General features: G+C 40.4%; 1 pseudogene; it reads left to right on the top strand.

Annotated features, from left to right (window-relative positions):
* The first annotated feature begins 5,556 nt into the window (after nucleotides 1–5,556).
* On the top strand, nucleotides 5,557–8,635 carry LOC102831496 (annotated as a pseudogene).
* Nucleotides 8,636–9,630: the final 995 nt, after the last annotated feature.

Below are 9,630 nucleotides of genomic sequence, written 5' to 3'. Positions count from 1 at the left end.
GAGTTGTGGTGTTGGAGGAGAATACTAAAAGTGCCATGGACTGCCAAAAGAACCAATAGATCTGTTTTGGAAGAAGTGCAGCCAGATTGCTCCTTGGAGGCCCGGATGGCTAAGCTTCGTCTCACATACTTTGGACGTATTGTCAGGAGGGAGCAGTCGCTGGAGAAGGATGTCATGCTGGGTAAGTTGGAGGGTCAGAGAAAAAGAGGAAGACCCCCAACGAGATGGATCAGCCAGGTGGCATCATTGAAGGCATCAAGTGTGGCAGCAGTAGTGAGGTTGGCCTAGGATCGGACATTGTTTCGTTCTACTCTGTATGGGGTCTCTATGAGTCGGTTCTGACTCGATGGCACCTGACAACAACAACAACAACAATGTCAGTATAAATGCAGCCAGAGGGCTCCTTGGAGGCCAAGATGACCAAATTTTGTCTCTCATACTTTGGACATATCGTCAGGAGGGACCTGTCGCTGGAGAAAGATATCATGTTTAGTAAGGTGGAGGGTCAGAGATAAAGAGCAAGACCCCCAATGAGATGGACTGGCAAACTGGCAGCATTGATGGACTCAAGAGTGGCAACAGTAGATAGGATGGTCCTGGATCGGGCAGTGTTTCGTTCTGCTGTGCATAAGGTCTCTATGAGTCAGTACTGACTCGATGGCACCTAACAACAGCAACATGTCAGTCTATCTCATTGAGGGCCTTTTCTCACTGGCTTTCTACTTTGCAAGCATGATGTTCTTCTTCAGGGACAAATCCCTCCTGATACTATGTCCACACTATATGAGGTCAAGTCTTGCCATTCTTCTTTTTAAGCAACATTATGGCTGTATTTCTTCTGAGACACATTTATTTCTTTTGGCAGTCCCTATTCAATGGAGTCCTGGTGTGGTGCTGTAGGTTAACGTGCCAGACTTCAAAGCCATTTGAACTCTAAGGTCGGCAGTTCAAGCTCACCAGCTGCTCCTCAGAAACCCTATACAGGGTCACTATGGGTCAGAATCAACTTGACAGCACTAAACAATAACAACAAGTGTATTCAATATTTCAACACATAATTCAAAGGCATTAATTCTTCTTTGGATTCCTTATTCATTTTTAAATAAGATTTCCTTATTATTCCTATTTCTGAAAAGACAATGGCTTGGGTCAAGCACACCTATCTTTAGAGTGACAGTTTTTCTTTTTATACTTTAAAAATGACTTCTGCAGCAGATTTGCCTAATGCAATATGTCATTTGATGTGACTTGAAATTGATAAGGGGCATGAGAATGAGTTGAAGTTTGTTTTAAATTTGACAGAACATATATTGTGATGTGAATAGATTGCTGTATGGTAGCAATATAGGCAGGAGGCCAAGGAGTTGGCTACTGCAGACCCCAGATGGATGATCCTCGTGGCTGACGGCAGAGTAATTAACCATAATTTGAGTTAGTATATGTATTTAAATGCTATCAGAAAAATAAATAGGAGAGGATTTTAAGATTTTTGTCCAAAGAACTTGCAAGAGTAAGGTTTAGTGTTGAGAAAAATCAAGAATTTATTAGGCAGCATGGACACAGCTTTTGGACACCCAAGTGAAGATATGCCTTATCAGTTTCTGTCATGAGCTGAGGCAGTCAGTGCACATGGTTATAGATGATGGCAGGTAGGAGGATGTAGAATCACTTCTCCATTTCTATTTATTTCAAGATCATCAGCTGAAAGTGAGGGGCAGATATGGAAGAAGTTCGAAGACAAAGGATAAGGTATGAAGCAATAGTCTCAGTGATGACAATAATAAATGTCCTTAGAGAAATGTTCAGATTTGCTGGGAAACACTGAAGATATGATTGAAAGTCATTATAATGAAATTACAGGGAGATAGTTTTGTTTTCTTCCAGCCACGCAGATGCAGATATCGAGTAGGCAGTGAACCGTACCAGGGTAAGTCATAAAGTATGTTTACAAAATCATAGAAACTTTATTAAACAATCATATCAATATGTGAAGTTATTGTTTAGCAACATATCCTCCATCTAGGTTTATACACTTCTGGAGGTTGTGTTTCCATCTCTCTAACTCTTCTCCAAAGAATACTTAACTCTGATTTACACCATGTCAAAATAACAGTTTTGGCAACCTCAAATGACTCAAATTGTGCTCCTGTTAAATATTCCTTAAGTTTGATGAGCAAAAACAAGTCTGAAGTGGTAAGATCAGGCAAGTAGTATACATGGGCTAAGGTTTTCCAACAAAATTCTACTAGGATAGCCTTTGCTATTCTCAAAGAATGAGCATTGTTGTGATGGAAATAAAAAAAGTGTCTCGCTGCCACTTTCCTGGTCTTTTTCTCACCAGTGAAGTTTTCATTTTCTTAAAACTTCTTCCTAATAAGCTCCCATGATCGTCCTGTGCCCTTTGAGAAAAAAATACCACGATTATCACTTTGTAACCTTATAAAACAGTCACCATAACCTGGTGAGCTAGATCTGTGCCTTGAACTTAACTGGCCCAGCAGATCCCCTTGGAAGTCACTCTTTTGATTAGACCTTTTAATTGAAGGTAGCCTAACAAATCTAAAACAAGTGTAATACTAAGAGAACTTGTCTACAGCCATCTACACATTGCAGAGACATGTTTAAACACATTTTGTTTGGAAAAAGCCCCATGCATGTATGCCCTGGAAACCTATTAGTAATAGTTTTTTTACTTATTCTTGTATTTAATCATGTTGATGTTTTACCACTAAATATCATGGGGTGCAAGAGGAGTAACTAAATAAAGGGTCTGTATTCAGAAGTAATTTCCTAAGACTCAAAACCATTCCAAAATACAAGAAGACCTAAAACCAAAAGATTTTTCTTTAGTTTGGTTCTCAAATTCACTTGGTAGAAAAACCTGACCTGATTTGATATGAGGTTACTTATATTTTTGATGTAGCCTATTCAGTGTGAATATTCATGTATTTTGCTGCATAAATATCAATGTGCTTGCAAACAACGTATTCTATAATAGGTAGTATATCTATGTGCATGTGTGTTATTGTGTTACATTTTAAAATAAAAAAACAAACAAATCCAAATTCTGAAATACGTCTGGTCCCTAGGGTTTTGGAAAAGGAACAGTATCCCTTAGTGATGGACCATCAACTCTACAATTAGTAAGAAAAGAGGTGAGGATATAGGATACCTACTACCCCACCCAAGGAGTGCTGGTAGCATAGTGGTTACGAATTGGGCTGCTAACTTCAAGGTTAGCAGTTCGAAACTACCAGTGGTTCTGCAGGAGAAAGATAAGACATTCTGATCCCGTAAAGATTTACAGCCTTGGAAACCCTGTGCAGGGTCACTATGAGTTGGATCCGACTCCACGGTACTTAACAACAACAACAACATTACTCCACCCAGAACCAATGTAAGTGGGGTGTAGAAGAAAGTACTCGAGGGGGTTGCAAGAAAATAAGTCTTCAAGAAATAGCTGTTGTTGTTAGGTGCTGCTCAGTTGGTTTCAACTCACAGAGACCTTATACCCAACAGAACGAAACATTGCTTGATCTTGCACCATACTCACAATTGTTATTGAGACCATTGTGAGTCACTGTGTTAGTCCATTTTGTGGGGGAGACTTCCTCTCTTTCACTGACCCTCTACTTTACCAACCAGACGTTCTTTTCCAAGGACTGGTCCCTCCTGATAACATGTACAAAGTACATGAGCCTTAAGTATTACCATCCTTGCTTCTAAGGTATTCTGGCTTTTATTTTTGTTGTTAGGTGCAGTCAGGTTTGTACTGGCTTATAGCGACCTTATACACAACAAAATGAAACCCTGCCCGGTCCTGCACCAGCCTCACAATCTTTGCTATGCTTGAGCCCATTGCTGCTGCCACTGTGCCAATCCCTCTTGTTGAAAGAATACCTCTTCCAAAATATTCTTCATCAACACTATTATTCAAATGCATTAGTTCTTCTCTGGTCTTCCTTAATCAATGTCCAGTTTTCACAGATATGAGGTGATTGAAAATACCATAACTGCTATCAGGTTAGTTCTCAAAGTGACACCTTTGCTCCTTAACACTTTAAAGAGATCTTCTGCATCAGATTTGCTCAATGCATTGTGTCCTTTGGATTTTCTGACTGCGGCTTACACGGGTGTCGATTATGGATCTAAGTAAAATAAAATGCTTAACAACTTCAATTTTTTCTCTGTTTATCATGATGTTGTTTAATGGTTCAGTTGTGAGGATTCCTGTTTTCTTTTCATTTGAGTTGTAATCCATACTTAAGGTTGTATTCCTTGATATTTATCAGGAAGTGCCTCAAGTCCTCTTTCCTTTCAGCAAGCAAGGTTGTGTCATCTGCATATCACAGGTTGTTAGTAAATTTTCCTTCAGTCCTATGCTGTGTTTTTCTTCACGTAGTCCAGCTTCTCAGATTATTTTCTCAGCATATAGATTGAATAGTTGTATCTAAAGGATACAATCCAGATGTACATCTTTCATGTTTAAACCATGCAATATCCCTTTATTCTGTTCAAACAACTGCCACTTGGTACAGATTCTTCATGAGAACAATTAAGTGTTCTGGAATTCCCATTTTTCCCAATATTTTACTTTTCTTCAACTTCAACCTAAACTTGCATATGAACAAGTTTAGGTTGGTGGTCTGTTCCACAGTTGGCCCCTGGCCTTGTTTTGTTTCATAGCATTGAGCTTCTGTATCATTTCTTTAATCAAATTAAACCACAGATTTGGTTAATTTGATTCCTGTGTATTTCACCTGGTGAGATCCATGTGTATAGTTGCTGTCTAAGTTGTTGAGAAAAGGCATTTGTAATAAAGAAGTCATTTGTCTTGCAAAATTCTATCATAGACTCTCCTGCAGCATTTCTGTCACCAACCGCCCATAATTATCAATGTATCTTGATTGCATGTCTGATCATTTTCAGACTAGAGAATGTGGTAGAATTCTTCAATTTCTTCAACTTTGGTTGTTGGTACATAATTTGAATAATAGTTGTTTTAACTGGTCTTTCTTGTAGATGTGTAGATATTATCCTATTACAGTCAGCACTGTACTTTAAGATAGATCTTCAAATCTTCTTTTTGATGATGAATACAACATCATTCCTCTAGAATTTGTCATTCCCAGCATATAGACCATATGATTGTCTGAACAAAATGGTCAATTACCTGGGATATCACTCTTTATGCATTAAATTTTATTTTTTGAAGATTTCCAATTTTCCTAGATCCATACTTCATATGTTCCATGCTCCAATTATTAATGGATGTTTACAATTGTTTCATCTTATTTTGAGTTGTGCTACATAAGCAAATAAATGTCTTGAAAGTTTTGCTACATCCACATCATTAAGGGCAACCCTACTTTGAGGAGACAACACTTCCTCAGTCGTATTTTTGAGTGTCTTCCAACATCAGAGGCTCATATTCTGGCACTATATCAGATAATGTTTTGTTGCTAGTCATAAAGTTTTTGTATTAATCCCTCAGAAATGGATTGCCTATTCCTTCTTTCTAGTCTAATCTGGAGGCTCTGCTGAAACCTGTTCACCATGAGTGACCCTGCTGGTATTTGTTTCCAGTTTCATATCAACACACATCAGTGGCATAGTTTCCAGTTTCATATCAATACCCAAGCCATTATAGTACAACAAACTGACAGATGTGTGGAGAGGAAACAACTGGATTTTAGTGAAAGTGAAGGTAAAGGTTATATTTGGAGAATTTATGATGCCAAGATAAGGGACTAGAAAGAAAACAAGTGTACAGGGATGAAGAGTCTACATTTTTGTAACTAAGCATTGCATAAGTGTTATAACATATTTAATTAAATCTGAAAACTGTTTTTTTTGTATCGCCAAGTATAATTTACTATACTACAATAGATGAAAAAGGCATGTTTATACTTTTCAGGTACTCTCAATCACGTTTAGGCTAAATGGAATAGTGATTTTATAAAGTTTAAAAAATTGGAACTCTTGGAAATCCCGAATTCCAATTGCATACTCTAATATACAAAATGAGTAATAATTAGTAATTTAAATATCCAGTTAATATTCTTTGCATAGTTGTTAGGAGGACTCCATAGTACATGCAAAGTAGTATTATAAAAATTGAAGTTTTACATAGTTGTTAGGATATGATTCCAATGATAAATTCTGAGTATAATGATATAAGTCAAGGTATCAAAATGTGTAAAAAAATCTATCTATTGAAATAAGATGTTAATCTCAAAAGAACAATATTACATCTGCTTTCATGAAGTAGAGGACATAACTGAGCACTCAGTTAAATGTTCAATGCTGAAAACTTGGCTACTTTTTCCTGAGTTTTATGCTCTTAGTGGTAGAAATGTCATGATGCCCCTTCAGTTATATACTTTTATTACCTTCATTGTAAGTTGCCATCCAGTTGGCTCCAATTCACGGTGTTCCCATGTACAACAAAACAAAACAGTGTCTGGCCCTACACCATCTTTAGGATCATGGGTATGTTTCAGTCCTTTGTTGTGAGCACTGTGTATTTTGAGTAACCATCAACTTAGGGGACTCATCTCCCAACACTTGATTGGACCACTTTCTATTGTGATCCATAGGGTTTACATTGGCTAATTTTGGAAATATATCACCAGGCCTTTCTTCCTAGTCTGTCTTAGTTTGGAAGCTCTGCTGAAACCCATCTAATATGGTGACCCTGTTGGTAATTGAAATACCTGTAGCATTGCTTCCAGCATCGTAATTACTCCCTTGAGGGCCTCCCTCCCTCCCTGGAAGTTGGTCAGATACTTGAGGGATTTACTACTTCCATGACCATTATTATTCTCAATACTGAAGAAGACAGTATACTGAGATCCTGAAAAAACTAGATCCTTGACATAACACTAGTGCCTTTGAACAGTTTTTGTTTCCTTATTTAAGTGTTATATGTATTTTTAAAAAGTAAGTGTTGGGGGAGTGAAGAACAGGTATTCTTTGGGAATCATGGTGCTGTGGATTAATGCACTGAACTGCAAAGTTAGTTTGAATTGCAAGGTCGGCAATTCAAGCTCACCAGCTGTTCCTCAGAAACCTATACAGGGTGGCTATGAGTCAGAACTGACTTGATGACACTTAACAACAACAACAAAGCCAGAAAGAGAGACAAATTAGGATAAGAGTAGTTCCAGTTAGGTTAGTGTTTTAAAAAAATTTATAAAGCAAATGGTAATTATAGAGGTACTTAGGGAGTCACAGCATCTGTACGTTATTGCTCACCTAACCCTCGCTTTGGTGTCTGCAGCACCCTTCACTTCCTTCCTGAGCAACAAAAAACAGCACCAAAGTCACCATATGCATTCTCAAGATTCATATCAGAGAGCTCTTTGACTCCTGTGGAAATCCCACTGTTGAGGTTGATCTTTACACCCTAAAAGGTCTCTTCGGAGCTGCTGTGCCCAGTAGTGCCTCAACTGGTATCTATGAGGCCGTGGAGCTCTGGCACAATGACAAGACCTGCTATCTGGGGAAAGTTGTCTCAAAGGCTGTTGAACACATCGATAAAACTATTGCGCCTGCCCTGGTTAGTAAGAAGCTGAACGTTGTGTAATTGGAGAAGATCGACAAACTGATGATAAAGAAGGATGGAACTGAGAAAAAGTCGAAATTTGGGCCCAGTGCCATTCTGGGTGTGTCCCTTGCTGTCTGCAAGGCTGGAGCTGTTGAAAAGGGGGTCTCCCTGGACTGGCACATTGCTGACTTGGCTGGCAATCTGAAATCATCCTGTCAGTTCCTGCTTTCAATGTGATCAATGGTCGTTCTCATGGTGGCAATAAGCTGGCCATGCAGGAGTTCATGATCCTCCCTGTCGGAGCATCAAACTTCAAGGAAGCCATGTGCAGCAGAGTCGAGGTTTACCAAAACCTGAAGAACAGTATCAAGGAGAAGTATAGAAAGGATGCTACCAAAGTGGGGGATGAAGGCAGGTTTGTCCCTAATATCCTAGAGAGCAAAGAAGCCCTGGAGCTGTTTAAGAATGCCATTGGAAGAGCTGGTTAAACTAACAAGGTGACGATTCACATGGACGTAGCTGCCTCGGATTTCTTCTAGTCTGGGAAGTATGTCTTGGACTTCAAGTCTCTTGATGGCCCCAGCAGGTACATCTCTTTCGTCTGACTGCTGGCAGTCCTGCACAAGTTCTTCATCAAGGACTACCCAGTGGTGGTTATCAAGGACTTCTTTGACCAGGATGACTGGGACACTTGGACGAAGTTCACTTCCGCTTCAGGGATCCAGGAGGTAGGGGGCGATCTCAAATTGACCAACCCAAAGTGAATTGCCAAGACTGTGAGTGGGAAGTCATGCAACTGCCTCCTGCTCAAAGTGAACCAGATCGGCTCCGTGACTGAGTCTCTTCGGGTGTGCAAGCTGGCTCCATCCAATGGGTGGGGCGTCGTGGTGTTTCATCGTTCTGGAGAGATTGGATACCTTCATTGCCGACCTTGTTGTGGGGCTCTGCACTGGACAGATCAAGACAGGCATACCATGCTGATCTGAGCGCTTGGTTAAGTACAACCAGATCCTCAGAATTGAAGAGGAGCTGGGCAGCAAGGCTAAGTTTGCTGGCCAGAAGTTCAGAAACCCGGTCGCCAACTAAGCTTGGGCAGGCAAGCCTCCAGTCAGCTAATTAGACCTCTGCTCTTGATGCAGATGGCAGCCTCAGATGTCAGACCAGTACAGCAAGGCCTCTGGTAGTTAGCTCCCTTCTCCCCAACCTGCTGATGTTCTCTCTGTGTCATTAGAGCTGTGGTCAAAGCCAAGCTTGACCATCTGGAACCCTGCTGGAAACCCTAAGTATGTAATATGTGAGCGGCCCAAATCATTGTTTTTTTCACCATGCTTCCCACCAAGTGTTGGGCCTCGTGTACTCCAGTGTGATCCTCAAGATGCCAATAGGCAGCATTACCAGTGGTTTTGTGTACAATTCTTTTACTTCATCATTTCTTCCATTTACTCATGCTTCTCTATACTCTAGAGCAGGTATGGGTAACATTCAGCCCATGGGCCATATAAATCCCATGAAATTATTTGGTCTGGCCCTGCCAAGGCAGACACAATTTTAGCCATCACATTGTTGTTGCTGTTGGTAAGTGCCATTGAGTTGATTCCTACCCATAGCAACCCTGTATAGGGTTCCAAGGAGCAGCTGATGAGCTTGAACCACCAACCATGCAGTTCAAATGACTTTGCAGTCTGACGCATTAGCCCACAATGGCACACCAGGACTCTGCCATCACATTGTTATTGTTGTTGTTATGTGCCGTGGAGCCGGTTCCAACCTATAGCAATCCTGCACAGGGTTTCCGGGGCTGTAAATCTTTACAGGAGCAGAAAGCCTCATCTTTCTCCCATCACATTGTTGTTGTTGTTAAATGCTGTCAAGTTGATTCTGACTCATAGGGACCCTATACAGGGTTTCCGAGGAGCAGCTGGTGAGCTTGAACTGCCAACCTTGCAGTTCAAATGGCTTTACAGGTCTGGTGGATTAACCCACAATGCCACACCAGGACTCCCATCACATCGTTGTTCTTCACTGCTGCTTCCATGAGTGTTGATAGTTGATCCAAGAAGAATGAAGTCCTTGACAACTTC

Source organism: Chrysochloris asiatica, unplaced genomic scaffold (genome assembly GCF_000296735.1).
Source record: "Chrysochloris asiatica unplaced genomic scaffold, ChrAsi1.0 scaffold00080, whole genome shotgun sequence".
NCBI classification, from domain to species: domain Eukaryota; kingdom Metazoa; phylum Chordata; class Mammalia; order Afrosoricida; family Chrysochloridae; genus Chrysochloris; species Chrysochloris asiatica.
The sequence above is the reverse complement of the archived record's forward strand: the minus strand, read 5'-3'. Positions and strand labels throughout refer to the sequence as shown.